General features: G+C 33.2%; 1 long non-coding RNA gene across 1 annotated transcript in view; it reads left to right on the forward strand.

Moving 5' to 3' along the window:
* Nucleotides 1-25,587, forward strand: part of LOC146998306 (uncharacterized) — a 94,135-nt gene that overhangs the window by 18,573 nt on the left and 49,975 nt on the right. The window contains exon 2 of the long non-coding RNA XR_015040059.1: nt 13,154-13,265. This is a non-coding gene — a long non-coding RNA (uncharacterized LOC146998306). The remainder of the gene's footprint in view (nt 1-13,153; nt 13,266-25,587) is intronic.

The raw sequence follows: 25,587 nt of genomic DNA on the forward strand, positions 1-25,587 counted from the left end.
CAGCACTATGGTTAGGTACGCAACCAGCAGCTCACACTTCATTCTTCACAGATAGCATGAGCGTTCTGAATGCGCTGAATTCCTCTCCTCCAAAGCATCCGCACACGGCAGCACTTAGAGAGATCCTCTTGACGTTAGGCTCTTCCATACCTTTAAACATCAACTGGGCATATTGGGCAGAAAGACAACGAACGAGCGGATGAACTAGCTAAGACTGCAGCTCTCAAACCTTGTAAAATTGACAAGGAAGTTCCGCTTTTCGCAGAAGTTGCAAAAAGGCTCCTCAAGAAAATATTTCAAGAGACAAGGTCATCACGATGGCAGGAAGAAGAGACAGGAAGATTTACTTACAACATCTTCCCAATACCTTCTCTCAAGAGGCTCAAATGCAACCGACTCTTCTTCCAAGCCTGTACCAACCACGGGAGATTCCCAGTGTATTGCAGACGATTCCTCAGACGGGACGTCAACTGTTCTTGCGGTATTCGCGGGGAAGACGCGGACGCACTTCATTACCTGCTCTCCTGCCCTCTGACAGAGCACCTTCGACAGCAGTTCTTTCCTTCCGACTACATCACATATCCTGTGAATAGACTGTTCACGGACTAGTGCAACAAGGGCATCTTAGAGATAATGAAGCAAGTGAATGAAAATAATTATATCCAAGAAACAACAAATTAATGTAAAATGTAGAAAGGCGGCCTAACCGTCAGCTTGCTAGCAATGACTAGGATGACTTAGTGCCATTAATTTAGTTTGGCGGAACAGGTTAAGTAAAGTGACCATATCTCTCCGGCTTTTCCAAAAATACCTAATGTCTCTACAATGGAATCGAATTACAATCGTTTAAGAGTGCTGTATAAAGAAATTAAAGAACGTGAAAAATGTCTGCTTATTGTAATTGATAAACGACTGTATTACTGACTTGTTATTTGCATTATTTTCGTAGGGAATCTATGCACATATTAAAACGCTTTTTTGCATTATGGAAACAATTGCCGTTGAAAACAAAGTTTAGATAGTTACGCTCTGTAACGTCAAATTTTCAAATTCTTAAAGAAAAATCTTTTAAGAAGAGGAACGACAGAAGTTACGTAATTTAGGTTTCTCATTGAAAATGAATAAAAGCATAATTGACTGATTTATTTGTTTAGATATCATTATAAATTTTGATTTATTGTCCAATGAACAATTTTGCTTGTTACTCAAAAACATATAACTTTTACATTTATTTTAACATTTTTCACTTTAGCTTTGACAGCTCTTTGAATGCCTGATTTATTAGTTTTTTAAATGAACCTTTCATTAAGTTGTAGAGACATTAGGCTATTTCGAAGCAAGAGAGATAAATAATGAGCAATGCCCTCATCGGAACTCGAACCACGGACCTCTCGAATACGCATCGAGCGTGCTGACCACTACACCACGAAGGTATGCTAAGAAAGCGGGAGAAATACCTTATCAAGTTATTAAAAGTCTTTGTCAATAAGAATTAAGACTTACGTTCCCTGTCATTAAGAATACAAAAGAAGCGAGTTAAGAACAAATTAACTGGAACGGGCTATTATTATTATTCGGAGTAATATTATATTAGTTTATTATATTATTAAAATATTAGTTTTAGAGGAAAAATAAAAAATCATATATTTGTCACCAGCAATTTAAAGAAATGCTTTGTATGTGCAAACGCTCCCTATTTTATATACATCTATTTATGAAAAACTACTACATTGTGAAGAAATCATAAGAATTACTGAAATTTGTTGGAAGTGCAAACCTGGATATGGTATGAAAAAGGTGAGACCAAGGGTTCTCAACCAATTTTCCTTATGTGCCCGTTTCACCAGATCACTCCCCCTCCTTTTCAAAACTTGAAATATATATATGTAATGTTTTCAGTTATTCAAACACATCGTGGGCGAATGGTGAGGCTATTCCATTACACGTTCTGGCAGATGGTTGACGAAGCTGGGATGATTGAATCACGGAGAAAAATGACGACTCAGGACTTTTCAATTTTAACAGCAAGCATATCTTTATTTTAATTTGGAGCAGATTTTCCAGATGAAGTTAATCAAATAACTTATTCAGTAATTGAACTATTAGATATGACTGACTTTAAACTTTAATACGTCATAACGTTCTAACAAAGAAAGAGGAGCATAGCGGAAGCGTTAGCAGAACGAAGGCGAGAAGGTATCTGTGTAGGAGAACTTATGACGCAGCATTTATATGAAAGGTTATGTAACAGAGTAGCTTCTAGAAAAATGTAGAAAAACTTATGACGCAGCATTTATATGAGGAGGTTATGTAATAGGTGCGAATGCTCTAGAAGGCACTGGTTTAGGGGAAGATCCTGAATTGCAGAAAATTAATTAAAGGTTGCTGGTTCGCAAAGAGCAAAGCCATCGTATTTTTTTTATATCTTACATATATATATATATATATTATACAGGATTTTTTAACTTGCTTCATAAACTGAACAACAAAAAGTGATGCTATAGCTTTGGCACGAAATAAAGGCAATCGTGGCTCGAGTCGGCGCTCTTGACGAGGCTGATATCATGGCGAGATGATATCATGCTGGCACAATACGAATATAAAAACACAGCCCATATCGAAGAAGATAAGGCAGCATGGGCATTATAGGTCGACGTTTTATACCAGTATGCCCAGACCTACACCAACATGCCAGATGTTGGGCCCGTATAAAGATAACAAATGCAAGCTGGTAACATTCATTCTTCTCGTGACATATACACATAGTCCCTGATACTGCATGCAAAAGGGAGATTTGACTGAAAAGAGGCCGTGGTGTCTCTCATGTGTCCATTGCCGTCTTTCATCGCACAATTATAGGCACGTCTGTCTCTGGTGCAGCATCAAAAGAAGCCAAAGCACCATCAGTACTTTGCTCACGAGGCCAAGTTCCTGACTCAGGGTACGTGAAATGCTGTACGTTTCAGCTAAATCAAGAAGACAACATATCTCTCCTCTCTAACGTTAGGTGACCTGAGGCGACTGAGATCCTGCACGTCACTTAGTATTGCCTTCTTAGCCGCATCGATTCAGTATTCGCCTGACAGTCATGAGATTCCGACCAACACATGCAACAACGTTGCGAAACGATAAACCGCACTCTCGACAAGCCAGGATCCAGCAGTGACTGAATTCCGATGCTTGCTAGAAGGACTCCTTTACAAAGCGTAACATGACTTTGACACAAACAACTAATGTTCGAAAGCAATTTCCAAATGTGAAACAGCTGTATAATTCCCCGTTTATATGCAGTATAGATTGATAGATGATGGTACTCATAACTTGCTTTTTGAGCATACGCTGGTATGCTAGTCATTTGCATACTCCAGCATGTAGTACCTTTCATACAATATTGACATTTTTGCATGCCACCTTCATTGTGTAAACATTTTAATAGCCAACTGTGTAATATTCATTACTATTACGCAGGTACATATTCAAAACTGTTTATTGCAACGTCACGATGAGTACGTGCTTTTTGTAGCACATGGAAGCTTCACTAGTACTAATTTTTGGCATTTTAGTGCTCCGTAAATTTAATCTTTTCTTTTGTCACTCCAGGTTATAAATTTTGTTCCAATGATTCCTTCACAGTGTTGCAGTCTTCACAAGAGGAGTATGATGCATAAGTATGACGTTTATGAAAACACGTCAGATAAAATTTCTAGAATAAAAATGATACTGACTGTAATTAAAAATGGTAAAGAAATTAAATCACTGTATCTTTCATCTTTTAAAATACTTTAAACTTATTTATTATTTTTAAATAGAAGCAAACTTAACTAAACTTATCAGATAACATTCTAAGATTCTTCTAACTAAAAGAGGAGCACTATAACTGCAGTAAGGAACTACATTAATTAAGTTGTAATCATTGCGCAAACTGATGCAAAAATAAACACATTTGTGCTTTTGAAACTATTTTCAAGAAACATATTTTGTAGTAAAATTACATAGCTGTCTCTCATGGTAAATATGTTTAAATCTTGTATACGACTTAACTCTTCGAAGCTTAAAAATCTTTATTTAAGAAAGAAGTTTTAATATTTTAAGAGAAGAGAAAACATGGATATAGAACTTACAGCTTTATGAAGAGCTTATCTGTATAATAAATTTAACAAAACGGATCGATAGTTCTTTGTGTAATCTTCGTGTTTTGATACGATCAGCAATTACGAGCTTTAGACATTTTAACAGTAATATTTTATTTCCATAATAAAGGTACAGCCTCCGATAAGACTCTGAATTAAGTCTTTATCTATTACACCCCTTTTGAAAAGCTTCTAAAGATTAAAGTTCAGATTAAAGCGGACCTGCAAGTTCGAAGAATTACAATTTTTGACTTGTGTTACATTTTAGATGCTCTGAGAGATAAAAATGCTATTTTTCAGCAGCCCGAAGCTTTCAACGCTATTGCTCCTGTGTAAATCACTTAGAGTATGCGATTTTAAAAGCTAATATAAAAGCTGAAAATTTTGTACAATTATTTATTAATGCCATTTATAAAATATTGAAAGATAATATAAAATTTAAATCTAGCATTGCCTTGAGCAAGAATGTATCATCTAGTAAATATGAGTTTTCATTTAACATATTTTGAAACAGTAAGGGTAACACAAACAGCTTCAAGGTAATGATAATTCTTTAAAATCCTAAACATTTTTTTAAAGGTTAACACATGAACAGATTTCCGTCAAAGTATTCTAAAATGATAAGTACGCATTAAAAGAATGCGAATAACTATATTATGAAAAGGTTTGAAATGAAAGCCACTTCTAGCTGTTTAAAAGTAAATGTTTACTTGTTGATCTATTAGAATTTTGTGAAGATTTACTATTTAATTTTGACTAACAGTTAATTTTGAGTTAAACTTTCCTGTCGCTCTCTTTTTAACCCGTGCTTTTCATGCCAGAATGTAAATGAGACAGCACGCATTTATTCAAATTGGGGGAGAAAGAAGTGATATTTAAGAGAAGGTTGAGTTTAGAGCATGTTTTGCCTACTTGACGCAACGTTATTAACTGTGACTGAATAGCCGTTTGATTCTGTGGCGTTGAGTGCTTCTAGCCATTAAGCTTGTGTCGCCGGTTTCATACAAACCAGAGCCTTCCTGCGCGTTATTTTACCATGTGAGCCGCTAGGCTAATCTAACTACATTTGATTTTAGTCCAACATTACTTGTTTAAGTTAAGTCAGGAATTTTGGCTTGTGTAAACCCAAGTTGGGTCATTGTTACTTCTGTGTGAATCAAATAAAAGGGCAATTTACATACTCCACTTCTTCTGACTTCTGACTCTGTCTATAAATTAAGACAAGAGGATTATTTCCTCTGTAGTCTTCCTACAGCACATGAGTTTATGCTACTAAAGAATGTGAGACTCTATAATTTAAATGACAATTAAAAAAGACAAAGATCATTCATTGCATTTGTTTTCTTAGTTATGACTAAAAGATGATCACGTAAACATAATTTTTTGTTAGAAATTAAGGCTTACAAAACTGCGTAAAAATTAGAAGTGCAACTATATTATTAAATCTAAAATTAAGATCATAAAAAAATGCAAACTGAAAATATTACTTTTATTTTCTAAAATTAAGAAAAAAAATGTACCATCGGATTAGAAATTCTATAATTTTCTGTTCCAAATTACAAATTAAAAGTAGAGCTGAGAGTTTTGAGCATTACACTGAGAAGCTTATTATACTGAAGCTCATATTGAAAATAAGAAGCAGTAAGCTATAATTAAAGTAGTATGCTCCTTCAAAAAACTGAAAATTGACTCAACGGAAAGAAAGTAGCTACTTTCTGATGTAAAAAATGGCATGTGGACGTATCCTAGAAATTACTGTAATTCCATACCCTTTAACAGTAGCGGAAGATTTGAAAAAATTCGTGATTTTTTAATATGCCTTGTAATAATCCTCATTATTTTGTCTATGATAAAATGTTGAGGAACCTAGTCAACTAAGTAGCGACTTATCACTGAGTTCAAGTACTTAACACGTAGACTCGAGAAGGGTTAAAATACTCTTTTATTCACTCAAATAAGACGAGTTGATCCCTTCTTGGGCTTACAAGGAAGCCTCCACTCGGGTCTTTACACCAGGATAAGAAACTAATTTAATACTTACTAAAATAGATTTAGTCGAAGCTAGACACAAATATCTAACGCAGTTGGCCCTTAATTTAAACTAGTCAGTGAATATCAACAGGCACTTACAATACGGCCGAGTGTAACAGATTCAAGAACGAAGTAGCCTGAAGGCAACCACACGCCACTGAGGACTCCTAAGCGCTCTCTTTCGAAGTAAGTTGAATTTTCTTTAAATACTACTTTTAACTCATTTGCATTCAACGCGATTCTCTAAAACCTCATTCTGGTAGGGAGTTGTAAGTGGGACTCAAGAATTGAAAGGAAAGGATTTCAAAATTAAGAATTACTGTTATAAAATTAACATACAACTTACAGTCTTAAAAGTTTGCTGATAATTTGACAACAGAGCCATTTTATAGAAAATGTTTCTAGAATCAAAAAATGTGTTTCTAAATCTCAATTTCTAACAATATATCCGCACAAAAATTAATTTAGTTAATTACACATATTTATAATGCATAACAAGTATGTAAATTTTTACGTGACAACAGAAAAATACATTTGAACAAACGTATTCTGTAGCCATTTCTAATATAAGAATGTGAAGTTGATTAGGTGAGTTCTGTAACTCTTCTAACAATGTACGTCAGTAAGAAAAAATCAGAGCTCAACGTGACATTTTTTCCTCTTTCTACTCTATAGTATTACGGAACTCGAAGAGGCTCAATATCGTACAGAAAAAGGAAAAGGATTCACAGCATCTTGAAAATTTATTGGACTGGAATAAAAGATCTTTTTAGAGAAAATATTTTTTTTGATTACACCGAACTATTTCTTGTTAAAGTAGAAGATTTCGAACATTCAGTCATAAAACAGTGCAAAAGTGTAAAAAACAACTAATATTGGTATTTTAATTAGCTTAATTTTTTCACCGTCTTTTTTGAAATGTCTAATGCCTTATGTTAATGAATTTTAAATGAATACTTTTACCTTCTTTTCCCTGTAGAATTGAAAGGTATTTTTACTTGACGGTAAGGGTTGAATTGAAATGCTATTTCCTGTTTCTCGGAGTAAAATGAATTTTCACCGTTATTAATAGCATGCTATTATTTATACCTTATAAAAATGGGGAAATTCTAAGCTATTTATTTATCAGTATAACGGTTAATATTACAATATATAACAAATGTTCAATAGGTATAATTTAATCCTGAAAATTACCAGAAATTCTGGAAAAATAACGGTAGAAGTTTTGAAAAATACAAATTATAACAGAAAATATTAACATGATGCAGCATGATTATTGAATTATTAATAGTAATTAAAAATGTTATAAAAACCTTAAATAAGCATGTAATTAACGTCATTAATTGCTGCAATTTCAAAAATCTATATATTTTACTTCGACTTAGTAAAATATCCATCAGCTTAATTACATCACACACAATGTTTCTTGAACCAATAATAATATCGATATAAATAGCATATACACTGGTATTTTGGTGTACGTCATTAATTTGTTTTTGATCTTTGGACTTATAACCTAACGAGACGTATACTAAACGAACTTTTTCCCAAACGAAATAAAGAGAAAATAATTAATCCGTTCTTACAAAAGCCCTATTACTTAGCTATTGCAGTACGTTTTAATGCTAAAATACAAATGCAATGGGTGAAATATGCGATGAACATAAATGGAACTTTACCAATTGTTTTATCTTTTTTTTCTCTCTTTCCTGTTATTAGGCACCCTCTTCGGACCTGGTCTGACAATCACTAGCTCTGACCTTTACTAAAAAGTTGTCCAGAGAACTTTGCTTCTACACTTTCCCTCAGATTTCTGAAATGTGACATTATTCAGTCATTCGAAACAGCGCTATTACGGCTTGTTTCAGCTTAGCTGGGATGATAAATCTTCGCAAAGTTTTGACATCCATCCATTTGACAACGACTTCCTTGACTGATAAAGTAAGGTCTTCTTTAACCTCATTCTCATGTGAGCTTCATGAGAATGTGACCATCTTAACCTTGTACCTTAGCTATCTGTATTACTATTCCATCTTAGTCATTTGTATTTCTCTTCTAACTTCTCCACATCATTATCACTTACATCCAAATCCATGGACTTAACCCAGAGAGGCAATATCGTCAAATATAAGCACAGCCTCGAAGTTCATTTCAGTCACTTCTGGTCGCAAATTCTTTCAGGCACAGTTCATCGTTTTGCAGAAAACTTCCTACTTGAAGCGAGCCAATTTAGAAGTAAAAAAATGTTTCACAAGCCACACTTATATATTGAATTTTTAATGCTTCAATTATTAACTATATGGTTCATACGTAAAACAAAGTGTAATTATGTGCTTTTTATATATTACTATTTATTAAAAATTGAATGGGATGCAAATTAAATTCTGAAAAAGTATATTTTAGCGTAAAACCTAATACTTCAGCGAGTTAATTGTACTCTGGTACGTACAATATTATGGCTAAATTTATGCAGTGATTCAGATAGATAATAACTTTGACTTGAACAAGTAAATTGTTGGAGAATCTCTTTCGCAAAGGTAAGTTGACCCAAAGCAGGAGTTTACCTTTTAAAAGTTTCTTTTAAACGGCGATACTTTTTCTCTTAAAATCTGCCTGTGATATTCTCAATTGTGGATCAAGTTGAAAATCAATTATTTCTATTTTTAGATCATTAGATTTTTTTGTTTAATATAGTATTTGCAATATGTTGCGAAATTTTGGAAATATTAGTATCCACAAATGGATCTGAAATGAACGAAGAAATGGCTGATTTTCATGAAAATTGGAAATTCTAATTTCGAAGTTATTTTTAAGCTTGATGAGATTTTCAGAATGTTCCCAATTGCTTCAATTTTCTTATATTTATTACTATGGTTCTTCAAATTTGTAAGGTGGAAAAAGTTAGATTCCTTTAATTGGGATCTCGACAAATTTAATTTTAGTTTAACTGCATTTGTACTTTATGTTAACCCAACAACAGGCTAGGCTAAATGGGATAATCAGATATTATTATTTATTTTCATAAGTTTCGTTTCTGAATTTTGAAAGCTGTTTTATTTCTGAAAGAAGCTCTAAAATTCGTTGTAGGATGTTTTCCTTATTTAGTTATCCAATTTCAGAGTATAACATAAATATTACACTCTAAAATGTTCTGGCATGAAAAGAATTTACAGTTTTTGATGTGTTCATAATGTAAAACTATGGTATATAATTCCTGCTGTTGTATTGTGCAGTGGTTATGAAAAAGTCTGGAAAGTCCGCATTATTTAGATAACAAATGAAACCGACAAGCAAAACCAATCGTGACAGGTGCGTCGTTTCTTGTTATGGACGTAAGTTTTTGGAGCGAAGAATTATTTTCCATTACATGATTCTTTGTAGCTTGGTATATGCCCAATCCGAGTGTACTGCTTTTCTGTGGAAAAGCTGACAGTATATATTCCTTCTATGAGCATTCCTTAAAGATTATCCTTATAAAAATATTTACCTGAGCTTCATTGCAGAAATCTGTTGATTCATCATACTGTAAAGAAATAAACTACTTAAAACTTAAGAACTTAAGAAAGTAATTTAAGAAAACGCGTTTTTATAAATCATATTTTATTTGTCCTCTGACATTTTAGACATAGCTTTTATTCTATGAGTGACAGAATTTCTGGGTAACTGGATATCTTAGATAGCTGACATGATTTCACTCTTATTTTTAGCTTCTCAAAATTGAACTTTCGATGCTGCAAGCATTGCTTCTTTAATTTTTTATCATCCTTTTTATGTGTGTGCATGTGAACTGGAAGTATATGTGCAACTTTAAATGATGCAACCATAGCAAACTTTGTTTTATTCGCAGACTTTGTAAAAATTTATTATTGGGCAACGAATGTGCTAAATGTAATATTTAAATAGGTGAAAAAAAATGTAATATTTAAGTAGCATTGTTCAGTGACAGATAATGTTAGTTCAAATAGTTCTGTAGAATTCTCTAAAACTGAATGAACTACCAGAAAACGGAACATTAAAACATTTCAATAAATTAATTTAAGAATTTTCAGTGCATACGAAATGAGTTCCTATATTTTGAAATGAGTAGTGCTTTTTTTTTCATCCAAGACGGCTGAAGAAATGCATTCAAATATCGTTTATCTGAACCATGCTATAAAATTTTAACGTTTTGTTTTATAATGATAACTTATATTATGCCTATTTTAATGAAATAAGTTAAGACAGGAAATTTTTAGGATTATTTCTTAAATATGAAAATTATTAGGGATTCTAAAAGCATTTAAAATATCATTATTGTCGAAAAAACGATATTGAGCAAAAACATCCCATTTTGATATAAGCTATATAAAGAGCGTATAAATATTAAAGTCAAAACAGTGTTATGAAATTTGTACATATTAAGATAACTTTAGTAAAACTATATATGAAATTGTAGTAATTTTTTTGTGTAATATAACATGAAAATCTAAAGAGGCGATGCTTTGCCGTAAAAGCAAGAATACAGAGGCAAGTTTATTAAGCCTTGAGTGAATGGCTATCTCGCTAATCTCGTGAGATAGCGCTAATCTGGCCACGTTTTTGGCGACTAAATTTGGTCGCTAAATTTGGTAAGAAATCGATAAAAGTAGTCAAGCTTGGAGGCATTTTGGTCCTGTCCCTGTATAACTGTTATGAGATTGCAGTTGAATAATTCTAACTGATGCTCTGTGTAACTGTAACCGTATCCGGGCCTCATATGCCATCCAGTAATTTCGAGAAGTACAAGAGATTTCTCGGCGACCGAGAGAACACTATATAAGACCGGAAAGCGTATCAGTTTGGGAGTTGTTAGTTCAGAGCTGAATTCGGAGTATTGAGATATCCGTCTTAGTTTCGCTCTTTAAATGAGCTTTGAATTGCATAGTGTTTAACTTTCTTAGTAGTTTAACTACTGATTGTACTCTGTGATACTAGAGTTGTTCGAGCATTTTTGTGGAAATTTCCTGAATTTCGAAGAGTTTCTTTTGGTAAAATAAATTTTATCAAGTTACCGTCGGTGAATTGAATTTACATCTCGTCGTCGATAGAATTTAATCCACAATAGAACAATACTACACATATTATAGAAAAAACGCACTCTTTAAAAAATTCACTATATTTATTTGCCGTAGCGACACTCTGCGCTAGGCTCTTTAACAGCGTTACGTCTCAATCACAAATCAGAATGCACAAAATTGAGTCATCTGAAGAAGCTACATGTTCTATTCAAGCTATAATAAATCTAAAAAGAAATTAAACAAATAAAAAAGAAACAGTTTCTCACAGAAGATTCAGCGCCGCTTCTAATGCATATGCTCTACCTGTAAACATTCTCCTCTGTCGCCGACAGACTGACGACAGTACTTTCAGCTAACACAAAACAATCGGTTCTGGGTGCATTCAATCTATTACTCACGTAACAATAACCAAAAAATTTAATTGGGTGTTAATTTCTTAGAACCTACTATTTCGATTACTATCTTCTACGGATTTCAAGATATTCAAGCAACTCAGATCTCTGTTCTTAAGAATCAAAGCATTCTCCCGAATCGTAATTTTTACGAAAATAAGCCTCTTTCTGAAAAGTGCCATTTGATACTGTGCCATACCAATTAGTTTGGATAAACGAGGTTTTATTACATACAAATCCGCATATAATTCACATTATTTAATTTGTAATTTAGTGTATTATAAAGTAATTTCAAATATAAATTAGTGTAAGTAAATAACATCGGCGTAAAGCGATCGAATATTGTACCCAAACATAATTTTCAGTCTAATTGCGATTAACAATGAGAAGAGGAAGCAGTTGCTTCGGTAATACACAATGCAGATATGTATATAATAGAATCAGTAGGACTGCAACTATTTCACTAATCTCTTCTGCCATATACATTTTGCTCTCCTGCTGTTGCATAATGTAGCTTTTGTTTACACGTCTGCATTCAATTAGCATAGTAGAAGAGGAGATACATCTGGTGGTGTTTATGAGCCTCAAGTTACAAATTACATACTTGCATAAAGTGGAAGGATACAATGGATATCGAAATTGAGAATTCATAGTTTGTATTATCTGCAAATATGAAATTCCGTTCGCCAAATCTAATTTTCTAGATTCAAAACAATTAGATTAAGGTGATTAATCTAATGCTTATCCTATATTTCAGAAATGTATCAAGAGGAATACAAAAATTAATGAAAAAATAAAATGTTAAACTTCATATTTTGATATTTATGCCTTTATTTATAAAGGCGAGGCCCGGTAGCGCAGTGGCTAGCGCATCGCGGAGCAGCTCCACAGGTCTGGAGTTCGAGTCCCGGGCTGGGCAAGGTCGACTCAGCCTTTCATCCCTTGATTTCCATCACTTGGATCGATAAAATGAGTGCCAAGTTCGCTTGGGGACTAAACACTCGGGTCCTGCTACAAGCTGATCACTTGTTCAGGGCATATGCTTACGCATCCCGGGGCCCACGGTCAAGAAAGCAGATTTCGAGCATTGCAGGCCTTGGCCAATTAGGGCTGTTTCGTCACTGAGTTTAGTTTAGTGTTTTATTTTTAAAGGCAAACACAGGGCATTTGTTCGCAGTTAAGTTTATAATTACAAAATTAATTTGATGAGGAATTAAATGCCGTGGTTAAGCTTTTAAAAAAGAAATTATTCCTTTCACGTTTCAAAGAAAAAAAAAAGTTTTAATTCTACGTTGAACACATATACTTGGTTAGTGTATGAGGTATTTTCTCCCTCCTTTCTGCATGCCTTCGTAGTGTAACTGAAAGCATGCTAGCCTTGTATTCGAAAGGTTTGAAGTTCGAACCCCCAGCGAGGGCTGTGTACATTTTTCACGTTCCTGCATCGATAGAACCTAATGATAACTGAATTAATAAAGAATATAATTGCATTAAATCTTCTTAACTTAGTTAAGATGTGCAGTAAGATTAATATGCATCTTTCAGGTTTTTTTCTTTTTTTCAGTTATTATACGCCCAAGAACAAAAGAAGTTCAAAACAAAAGTTGAATTCTGTAAGTTTATATTTTATGCAACACATAGTAAACGCAAGTTGTGAAAACAAAGTATAGAAGAAGGTAAATATACATTTCCCCTTGTTAAAATGCCTGTTAATTAAAAATTTTGTATTATAATGCTTTTTTTTGAAATATTTCACATGAAATGCATTTTGCATGTAACATAATTCACATTGGGGACATCTACTACTTAGAAATTATTGGAAGCGGAGTAGTTTTATAATAGATTTTGATCCTCGCCTCTAGTTGCGAAAATTAGGCTATGATCGTAATGTACTTCATTTATGTAAATTTGAGGTTCTTGTAATAACAAAAATATATTTCGCGTCACGTCAAGCGCACATATAGTATCAAAACATCAAGCTGAATGCATTTTTACCAAAACCCAAAAGCTTTGGAAGCGAAAATGATTTAGATAAACACTGCGCGAAATATTAAGGTGAAAAGGAGAAATAAGTACGTTTTCCTAGGTTTCCGTCAGGAGAAGTGATCTAGTCTATACAAGTGCTAAATTTTAAAGATAAATTTTCTGCTTTGGGGTGAAATAAAGTTCATGAAAAGCTTTTTTTCCCCCGTTTCCACTTTTCAGGCCAACGCTCTAGTGTGCATTTAGCTTATATGGATTTCCGCTTACTAATAACTAAAATAAAGTTCTGTTTAAATAAACTGGATCTGGGCGTTAATTTTCGGGGGAGAACCGGAAAGAAATAATTGCATTTATAGAGAAATAAATTTAATTTCATTTTTTATTTAGAATTCACGAATAGACTAAAGAATCCTGTATTGTAATTATTGTGTGCATATTTTATAGGCATTAAGAAAAAATAAATTTTCCAGTGGGGTCGTACTGACTATTCCTCCTTTTCGCGAGCGCACAAGGTATGGGATTCCGTTCTTAATCTATGGTAAATTAATATTAGATCTATAAACAAGCTTTATATTGGCTTATTTGTATACGATACGAATTCCGTTGCGAGACTGTTAGCTAGCTAGGAAAAAGGTTTCTTCAGTTATGAATAATGGGATAAATGTCAACTTTTAAAAACTTCGGTATGATTAGCGGAAAAACAAGACTAACAATATTTTTTATTCTAATAATGATGAATTCAAAAAATTGTGGACATTAGCAAGTAACTGAATGTTATTGAATCGTCTACCATTAAACAGACAAGGCAATTATGTTACTTATCTCTTGGTGGCATACACTGCGAGTTTCCGGATTTCTAACATTGAATGATGAATGAGTAACTTAAAAGATTCCACCAACAGGGCCCATACATACATGTTTGTGTATGTACATGTATGTATATATATATATATATATATATATATATATGTAATAAATTCAGGAACAGGAATTTTGATGGCGTAGAAGTGTTGATCCATAATGACTAAAGAATTGGAGGCTAAGGCAGAATAAATCTTCAGTTTTATTTTCAGTAACATGTTGCGGCTACACACAAGTCGGCACATTAAATGTGCCAGTTTCAAAAGGCTTACATTTGATAGGTTTGCAGCAAAAAAGAAGCAGACAGACTGCAGTCCAGCTAAGGCAAAGCGTAGAAAGAAAGTGCGTAATGTTCAGGATGAAATCTTAAGTCAAACTGAGTTAGTTAGGTTTGGTTCTCAAAGCATTTTGATTGGATAGTTAATATTGCTGTAAAATTATTATTGGCTGCCTGAGTTTTGCAATTTATATCACTAGAATTACGTAAGAGTCATGTGACATAGATTTTTCTCGAAATGACACAGTGCAAGTAGATGTTGCTAATTTTAGAATAGAGAAGGGAAATTAATTTACTCCGCTAATTTAACCTTTTACATATTCTTTATTTTTCTTACATATTCCCCCCTTCAAGAAGAAAAAGGCTTAGCTATAGAGAAGCCTTTTTAAAGAAAAAGTGTTAAAGCACTAGCAAACTAAAAAAACACATAAATCATAAAATTTTGATCCTATAAAATATAATTTATAAATATCAATTTTTGAAATAAATTTTTAATTTTTAGATTCCTATTGAATTTTTCAGCATTTTAGTCCAAAACTTTTTTTGTTTGAGAGTACACATAATCATTAATATTCAAATACCAAAGATTTAAGAAATTGAATAATCGTATTAAAATTTATATCATAATTTAATTAAGAATACAATATATTAAAAATTGTTTGAAATTATGGTAAACGAATGTTATAATTATCAATAATTGTATGTTAAATATGAAGTATGATGAGGGAGTACTGGTTCAGAAACAGAGGCCTTTTTTACCTCTGCATAATTGTTCCTCTTACCCTCCTCATATAATATAAACTTTGAAGGCTCCCATTTTATCTAATTTATTATACAGAATTTTTATTTTTTCATATAATGGAGTGTGATTTTTTCCAGTATTATGGAATGTTGTAGCACAGTTCGCTAACCACTCATGAAAATTTAATACATGAGTTTGTTTAAAGTGGATTTGCCCAAATAGCTGGATGTGTGTACTAAAAGAAAGCTGTGGGGCTTCTAGTTTGTGTAAAATAAGAAAATTGTACAATGTAGTAATAAAAGGTAAAACCATAATTTCAGTCATGCTATTCCAGATGTTAAGTATTACTTAGAAATGTGAAAATTGGTGTAAATTTAAAGATTTATAATCATTCGTAATAACTAATGGGTATATAAAATTTTTATAATTGTGATCTGGTGTGTAAAACGTTTTGGAAATCCTTCCCTGAAGTATCAAAATTATGATGTGAATGTGCCAGAAACACGACATTTCTACAGATTGGATTCAAATCTTCATAGTGCTTTAAAAATATTCTTGAACTCAAAATTTTACGCACTATAGTTTTATTGTTCAAAAGCTAATATTATGTTTTGTATGTTTCAAAATTATATATCATGTTTTGCTACTCTAATGCTTTTTCTCTCAAAAAGGTTTCTCAATCGCTCTGCCTTTTCTCTTTTTTTGAAAGGGGTGAATGTGCAAGATAAAAAATATGTAAGCAAACTTCTAAATTTAATTCACTATAACCTATTTTACTTTTTATTTTCTTTGTGAACTTCTTCTATTTGTCCGCCCACAGCGGCCGAGCGGTAAAGTCGCTGAACACTGGTAGTTCGGTCTGAGGTTCGAATCCCGTTTCCCCACGTGTAACGTGTATACGAGCCAGTTTCCCTTAGAAAGTCCTCCACGAAGGCATCCCTCCCATTAGGCAGATAACCCTAGTGTGCTTTGCCATAATTAAATACACCATAAATACACACACCATCTTCTATTTGTCCTAAAAATAGCGCTGTAAGTCTAAACAGCGTCATTAAAATTAATCATGCGATTCCTTAATGCAGATGCCTCTTGACCACTCACCAAATTGTAAACCAAAACTAAAAACTAAAACTTTTGACTCCATCCCCTCTTTCTATGAACTGATGCGTCACTTTTTGCTTGTGCTTTCCTCTTGGCCAGACGCCTTTCTGCAATCATCTGTGTGCTGCTACTGTCGCTTCTACGGCAATAATATCAAAATTGTAAATGTTCTTTAATAGGCACGAGTAGAGTGCCAAGTGAATTGTGGCCACAAAATTAGAATTTAAATTAAAAAAAAGGAATGTAATCCGGTTCGATTTCTTCTTCTTCAAAATGGATGGACGCTTTAAGCATCAAGCTTCTACGCAATTAGTATTTCTACGCATCTACGTCTTAGTGTTCGTATTTTAATGTCTCCAAAACTGTTCTGTCATCACATTCTTCAGCCTGTTCTAATTATGAAGAAATCTACACGAGTTTGTTAAGCTATGTTCACAGTGAAAGTCCTCTTTCATCGGAAATTATGGTGCAAGTTTGTACCGCATTCATGATCAAATCATTCATGTCGTGTCATCCAACCACAGTTTCATTGTTTCATTGCATATATATATTATTATATATTACATTATTATATATACACAAATATATATACGTATATATATTATTATATATTACATTATTATATATACACAAATATATATACGTATATATATTATTATATATTACATTATTTTATATATTATTATTATTATTATTAGATATGTTTTTCCTTTATCATCTCCAAGAAACATAAATTTAATTAGAGAGATTAATGCGATGTTAGCGTGTTACTCCAAGTATTCGGCTTTTTAAATTTACTCATAATTACTTGTTTACTTAGAATTTTCATTATATATGTATATATGAGCTTGATTTGAAAAGCAGAATTTTTTCATTTACATACCGAAAGGTTAAGTATTAAATATGAAAAAAAAAAGAAAATTTTTTCCTTCTTTAAACAGCTCGAAATGCATTTATGATAATATATTTTTAAAGTGACCTCAAATGTTTGAATTAGCAGACTAGTTGTTAAAATGTTAATTTATCCAACGGCTCAGACTGTCAACATACAAAACTGTGTAAATATAGTATGTTCCTTTAATGCTAGTTAATTTAGTTATTTCAAATTCATTATTAACGCAAATTTGAAATAATTAAATTTAAGCCAAATTTAGCTATTTCAAATTTAGTAGTTAAAATGTTAATTTATCCAACGGCTCAGATTGTCAACATACAAAACTAGTTGTTAAAATGTTAATTTATCCAATGGCTCAGACTGTCATTATACAAAACTTTGTAAATATAGTATGTTCCTTTAATATTAGTTAATTTAGTTATTTCAAATTCATTATTAACTCAAATTTGAAATAACTAAATTTAAATCAAATTTAGCTATTTCAAATTTAGCCTTTATTCCCTTAGAAAACAAATGATTAATTACCGCATTATACATTGTGTGTATAAAGTACAATGTTGCAAATTGTGAGAGGGCAATATATATAAAAGTAAAAAGAAAGCATTTATTTTTAGAGGAGTGGAATGATTTAGAAGAGGGAGGAGAATAAACAAAAATATATTAACTGTAAACAACTATGCTGAAATCAAATTCATTCTGAATAATTATACGAGTAATATCAAGGAAAGGAAGGGAGTCAGCAGATTCAATTTTAAAATAAAAGGTACGGCTGGATTTAAAGGCACATGGTAAAGATCCAAAATACCCTTACAGCTATGGACCTATAAGCTTTTTACGCTGTATTAGCAATGCATTTGAAACATTTTTTGGAAAAGAATCACACAGCATGTAGAAAAATATAACTATTAAACATAATTTACAATTCAGTAGAACTAGTTTGGCATTTTTAAATGGCATAGTACATGTCATTAAATTTTGAATCTTACTGAATTTATCGCAGCATCTTTCTACAAAAAGGAGTCAATTCCAGAAATCTTTCTAGTCTTTGAGAAGGCCTATGAGAGCTTTTTGTATCAAGGTCTAATTTACAAGCTTGCAGAAGTTCATTCATCGAACTTTATGAAGTTGATTAATAGCTTTCACGATTTTCCTTCATAAATGATTAAAAGTTGGACTTTTCAAGTTTGTATTGCTGATGCTCTTTCCACTAAAAATATCATCAAGACGAGTTCCACAATACTCTGTACTAGGCCCTCCACTTTTTAATATTAGTCGCATTCTGGAACCACTTGCTGCACAGTTCTTAATTATGCACACAACTCTGTAGTCCTTTCGAGATTTTTGAATCTTCAAAATGCCATACTAATAACTTCTTGTTAACATTACTTCTTATTGGTGTTCCGTTTATTACGATTGATTAAGGCTAGAATTAACATTCATGGAATAGTTCCTAAAATCTTTCAGTCATATAAATATTTAGGTGTTACATTTGAAGAAAAAACTTACATTTAAAGACCAAGTAATTCATGCTGTCAATGCAGTTGTTATGGTTTTTTTCTATCTTGGAAGTAAATCCAAATTACATCTTCCTGTCAAGCGAACTCTTTATCCAACTCTCAACCGATCAATTCTTAGTTATACAGTTCTTGCATGGGCAATTATCCCTTAAACTTAGAAGGAAAAATATAAGTTGTGTAAAATATGATCTTACGGCACCATGGGAAGTGCTTCTTCGTTGGTTCGAAATTCTGTTATTCATCAAGATATCGACACACCAAATATTTGTGGTTATATTTTAATGCATTTGCACCAGTTCTATGATAGTATGTACACCATCATTTATTCTGAAATTGCTGACTGCAGTTATTAGTTATTACCCTATAAATTACTGTACTGTCAAGCGTCTAAGAATGATATATTATAATGCCAAATGGTAGCTCTCTTCCATTTTGACCATTTGACTGTTTTCCATTATTTATTTTTATTTGCAAAGACAGGACATTGGTTTCTTTATTTTAGGATACTTTTATGTTTTCTTTATTTTAGGATCTTTTTTGTTAATTTCCATTCAGTGAATATCTACATTCACTCAGCGTTTAATTATCCAGTTCACGCCTACTGGCGAAACTTCTTGCGCTTCACTCTTAACATTATCAGTGGTTCAGGCATTAATTACAAATATATGAGTAAAATCGCTTAGTGCATTATAGGCTTTTAGTACCATTAATATGAAAGATCCAAGATCATCGATCAAGAGATGACAGATAGCGGAGGATCCGAATTTCAAAATTATCTACAATCAACTACGGAACAAATTCAAGAGAGAATTAAATATCTTTAAGCAAAAAATATGGAAAGGATTTTAAATTTGCTTTTTTAACAGAAGATGATGATAATGATCTCCTATACAATATCAGTCAGAAACGTGCGACTAAGTATAGACAAAGTCTTGCACTTCATGGACATTCTGGTCTTGTCTACTCAGATACCGTAAAATCAAATTATCTGGCACACTTGAAAACACTTTCCAAGACAAAGCTTTTTCTTATGATGAGGTTAAAACTGATACAATAAACTTAATATTTGTAATTAACTGAAACAAGAAAGCCACGTAATTCTCCTCCAATTATTTTTAAGTATTTATTAACAAGTTAAAGATCAGAAAGACCACGGGTTCTGACAAAACTTCAAACAATGCTCTCAAATTATCTTCCCATACAGCAGTGACTAGCTTTACCAAAAACATCCACTTCTTCTTTTCAAATTAAATGCATAATAAATCCATGAAGTTTTTCTGTGTAATGTTATCAGAATTCCATTATTTCAGCCCAAAGATTTTTACTACTAAAAAACATCCCCTGTCGAGCAAATACTGAAATCATTTAATCTTTTATCCAATTGAAAAAGCATAATTTTTCTTTAATTCGCGTTTTTTGCATATTATTGGAAATCTAAATTTATATCACTGTCGAATTTTTTCCTGTGACCAGTCTCGTTTGTTTACATGTTACAGATACTTTTGCATTTTACTGATTAAATTTCTAACTTTGTATAAAACAACGGGAGCTTTTCTGTAAATATCTTATGGTCAAGTCAGACAGGTCATTTTGCAGATTTTTTTTTTTTTTTACTTTATTTTTTTTTCTGAGGAAGATAGACTTGTGTCTGATCGCTCTCGAAATCGATACAATTATATTCAAAATTTATATGGAATTAAGGCTGCTGTTTTGCCTAATATAAATTTTATACTGAAGTACTTCTCTTTAAGTTTGATTTAATAATATTTATTTATTCCAGATTATGTATAACTAAATTACTTACTCTTGTAGATAAAAATATTTCGTAAATATTATGACATCCCCTTCCATCACTTTGTTACCTTACACATTATCTTCTCCTTTTGTAATATCTGTAGAAGTTTTGATTTACTCTGATGGCTTGTGATAGCAATCAATATTGTGTTTTCTCCTAACAGTTTATTATTAAAAGCCGGTATACATCTAATTTTCATTCCAATGATAAAATGAAGAAAGATTTTTGAATTATCTTCAAGAGTTGAAACACTGTATCCCAGGTGCTTCGCGGACACATTTGTCTGATTGAAAACGTGAGCAATAGAATGGTAAATGCTGAAAATGATGAGCATTCTATATTTCCTCAGTTATATTTTTTATAGATTCGGAATTGACACTGAATTACATGCTTTTCGAGAGGCCTCGTCTTTATCCCCCCAAAATGTATTTTCTCTTTTCTGAATTATTTTGCTTTAAATTATAAGGTATTTCTCCCACTTCCCTAGCGTGCCTTCGTGGTGTAACGGTAGCACGCTGGGCCGGTATTTCAGAGGTCCGTGGTTCGATTCCCGGTGAAGGCGGTTGCATATTTTAAATCTTTTCTGCTTCCAATTAACCTAATGACTCTACAAAATAACTAAAATAAAAGATATGTATGTATACGTACTATTTGTAGTATTATCATTTATTTTAAGCTATCGATGTCTAAACCACAATTGGCTTGTGGATATATAAATAACATTATTTGATCTTTAGATAACACTGCTTATTTATACTCAGTTTTATTTGGTGTGCATTTTTTTCACATCATATTGCTATAACATTTCATTTAGGTTTAACTCAAAATAATATAGTCACGCAATTTTGTACTAATAAGTAGTTACAATATGTTCAATTCGAAACAATTATTCCACATCAGACTTCGAATTTATAACGGTCAGTAATAATCAGCTATTAATTTTGGAAATATATTTCCCTGTGCTTTGATACGGATAATTTTACAATTTATTTATGATAAATTTCGTGCACATGCATCGCATTAATATTACATATCTGGATTTTAGAAATAATGTGGTGTGAATACGATTAAAAAAACATCGAATTCTTGTTGCAACCATCAATATATTTATTTGCCTAGAAGTTCCTTAACACTTGGCGAAAAATCTATCCTCATTTACGGTAATTTATTAGTTAAGAGTTTACTGTAACGGAGCTAATTGCAAAATAAGACAAAGTAAAATAATCCATTAGCGAGCACTGAACTAACATCAAAATGAGAACTTTAACTTAAAGTGAGATAAATGTTAAAGATTTAAGTTTTCATTATTTTGGCTGCTACATCATATACCAATTTTTGATTGGGTTAATGCTATTTGTTAAAGTACTGCTTATAATTAGTAATATATTACAAAAAATGATCAGAACACCTTATTCTCAGTTTCGGGTACAAATTCATTTCAAATATAGAGTTATGGTGTACCATTATTCAATTGTTATTCAATTGTTATGTTACATTACTGCTTAGATAAATGAAAGCTGCGATTTTACTGTAGCGAAGCTAAACTCAAAATAAAAAAGTATCTTAGAATATTTAACAGCGCTTTAATAAACATTTTTTTTCGAATAAAAATAGGCTTATAATATATCTTAAATAACTGCACGCAGTGTTTCGGAATTAACTGTTTAATTATAGGGAAATAAAGGGCACATTCAAAAGTAAAATGAGTTTTGAAATTCACACACGACAAGTAAAAGATGATGTACTGCTTTTTGCTTAACTGGATTAGAAAATGCTACTTATCCTGCTGAAATTGTCGTACGTAAATAGTATATATTGCTATTCACAGATATTAATATTTAAGGAAGTTTAATATTAAGGTTGGATCCTTTGAATACAGCAAAACACAGCAGGATTATCTGACTAAAGGAAAGCCTTTCATGGAGAATTTCATAAGAAAAATTGGTTCGTATTCACATTGCACATATGGAAAACCACTAAAACCAACCCTGCAGCCTGCCTGTTAGCCTGTGTTCGAACCTAGGTCACACTATAAGGTACTTCTCCCGCCTTCTTAGCATGCCATCGTGGTGTAGCGGTCAGCACGCTCGGCGCGTATTAGAGAGGTCCGTGGTTCGAGTCCCGAAGACAGCATTGCTCATTTTTCACCTCTCTTGTTTCAAAAATACGTAACGTCCCTACAGTGGCGCCCGAACTAAAAGAAGGTGAATAATAATTCTTCACCGCCAGGATTTGGCGACTGAGTCCCGTAAAACCTCATTCGCCCTTTAAAAGAGGGAACATCCCGCTTTCTTAGCATGCCTTCGTGGTGTAGTGGCCAACACGCTCGGTGCGTATTCAAAAGGTCCGTGGTTCGAGTCCCGGGGAGCGCATTGCTCATTTTTCATCTCTCTTGTGTTGATTTTTCCGCTAAATCCTATGTGATATATCTGACTTCGAATCTAAAATTTTCTGAAGAACACATAAACCTTGTCTAAAACTTAAAGATTTATTTAACTGGAACTTCAAAAATAATGAAACTTAACATTATAAACGAAAATTTAACATCTTATTTGGAAACATTCAAAGTGCCTTAAAGTAACAGCTATGCCGGCACGGTGAAGAACACTTTCCTTTAAAAGACAGAATCCATCTAGCCCTTTCGGCATATCTCTCGATTCGCTGGATTCAGACTTCCGCTCCTACGTATTTTGGACTTAAACGGCCGGACTGGAACTAGAACAGGACTGGATCAGGACCGGAACAGGACTGGAACCGGAACAAGACGGGAACCGGAACAGGACTGGATCCGGAACAGGACTGGAACCGGAACAAGACGGGAACCGGAATCTCTCATCTCCTGGCTTCTCCCCCGGGCTGGTCTATTCTGGCTCGAACTAAAATGAACTGCGGTGCCACCAAGGAAAGCACCTCCTTTTATTGAAGGCGGTTGCCGTTACTACAGGCGATTATGCAAATATTTAACATCCTTCCATCTAAGGGAAAAAAAAAAAAAGTGAACTTTCACAACAAAGTAAAACAATTGTAAAGAGCCTTAATATGCCAGTCTGTCCGGCGGAGTTACAGTTCTACCAGATCGTGTTACAGATCTTACAGATTTATCATCTACGTTGAGTTTAAGTTCAGACAACGAATCTTGTTTTTCATTCTGCAGCTTCACGGGTACATCATTTTGCGCTACCTCTAAAGGAAACAGAGTTGTAACCGGTCTAAGCAAAATTCCATTTCGGGTCTTTACTCTTGCTAGCCGATTTATTCCATCAGGTCCTGGAAGTAGTTCTATGACACGACCAAGTTGCCAAAAAAGTCTTTTGTCACTCCTACCGATCAAAACAATATCATCTAATTTAATAGTAACTTTCCTTTCAGCTCTTTTATGCGAAACCTTGAAAATTCCTAAATATTCTTTACGAAATCTATTTTTAAATGCTTCTCGTACAGTTTGAATATACTGAAATCTTCTTTGTAAATTAATTGATTTAATACCGTATTTTATATCCCGCAAACTACTAGTTCTAATTTCTTTTAAAAAGTCGGCCGGAGTTAAAGCTTTAAATTCAGGATCGGAAGGAATTACTGTCAACGGTCGGTCATTAAGAATCGCTTCACAGACACACAGTATCGTGTACATTTGTTCATAATTTAAACAAGCATGTTTAAGAACGTTTTTAAGGACTTGCTTCATCATTCCGATCAGACGTTCCCACCAACCACCCCACCAAGGAGCACCAGGGGGAATAAATTTCCATGTTATTCGTTCATTGGCTGCTTGCTGATTAATTTGTTCAAAATCTATTAATTTGAATGCATTTGAAGCTCCTACAAAATTATTTCCATTATCACTGTACACAGTTGTGGGTTTACCTCTTCGCGACACGAACCGATGAAAAGCCTGAAGAAACACTTCTGTAGATAGAGAAGTCAGCAACTCCAAATGGACCGCTGTATAAACGGCGCATGTAAAAACACAAATCCATGCCTTTTCTTTGTTTCTCAGCAATAAAGAACCACAAAGGTCTATACCCGTTACTTGAAATACTGCTGAATCATTTACTCGCTCTATTGGCGGTGGAGCTGATATGTGGTCAACAGGTACAGCAGAATCTCTTGCAAGTAATACATTTACTCAAAACAGAACGCACAGTTCTTCTGCCAGATAACAACCAAAACCTTTCCCTTAAGGTATTCAGTATATATTGTACACCTGCATGTCCTTTCCTTTTATGTTCTTCCATAATTAAATTCCTAACTAATGGATGTTCTCCTGGTAATATTATAGATGTTCTAAACTCTAGCTGTTTTTCGATAGCTAGAAAATCGCTCACTCAAACTAAACCTTTCAGTAGACGCTAGAGATGAAACCACTGCCTTTGTTTTCTCGCTGGCTATTTCCGCTTCATCAGTTATAAACTCGGCCAATTTTCGGCCAATTTTCTTGGATAACAATATACTCGGCCAATTTTCTTGGGATTTTAAAAGTTAGCTCGGACCCTCCCACCATTTTGACCGGGAGAGTTGGCGAACTGAACACCCTCTACTTGGAAGATCTGCAGGGTTAAGGTGACCAGGTATATGCCTCCAATCCTCCACGTGTCAAAAGCCTTATTTCCTGTACTCTATTTTGTACAAATGTCCCCCATGGTTCTTCCTTTTTTATCCATGCAAGGACAGTAGTTTAATCTGTCCAGAAAAATGTACTTCTGACCTCAAAGTCTTTTAGAACGTCTGCAGCAAGACGAGATGTAATAGTTGCTGCTAACAATTCTAATCTTACAATAGTCGTTTCCTTTTAACCACAAGGGGAAACTCTAGACCTAGCCTGAAGCA

This window comes from Stegodyphus dumicola, chromosome 3, assembly GCF_044657685.1.
Source record: "Stegodyphus dumicola isolate Sdum_Otavi_A_Nest chromosome 3, ASM4465768v1".
NCBI lineage: Eukaryota > Metazoa > Arthropoda > Arachnida > Araneae > Eresidae > Stegodyphus > Stegodyphus dumicola.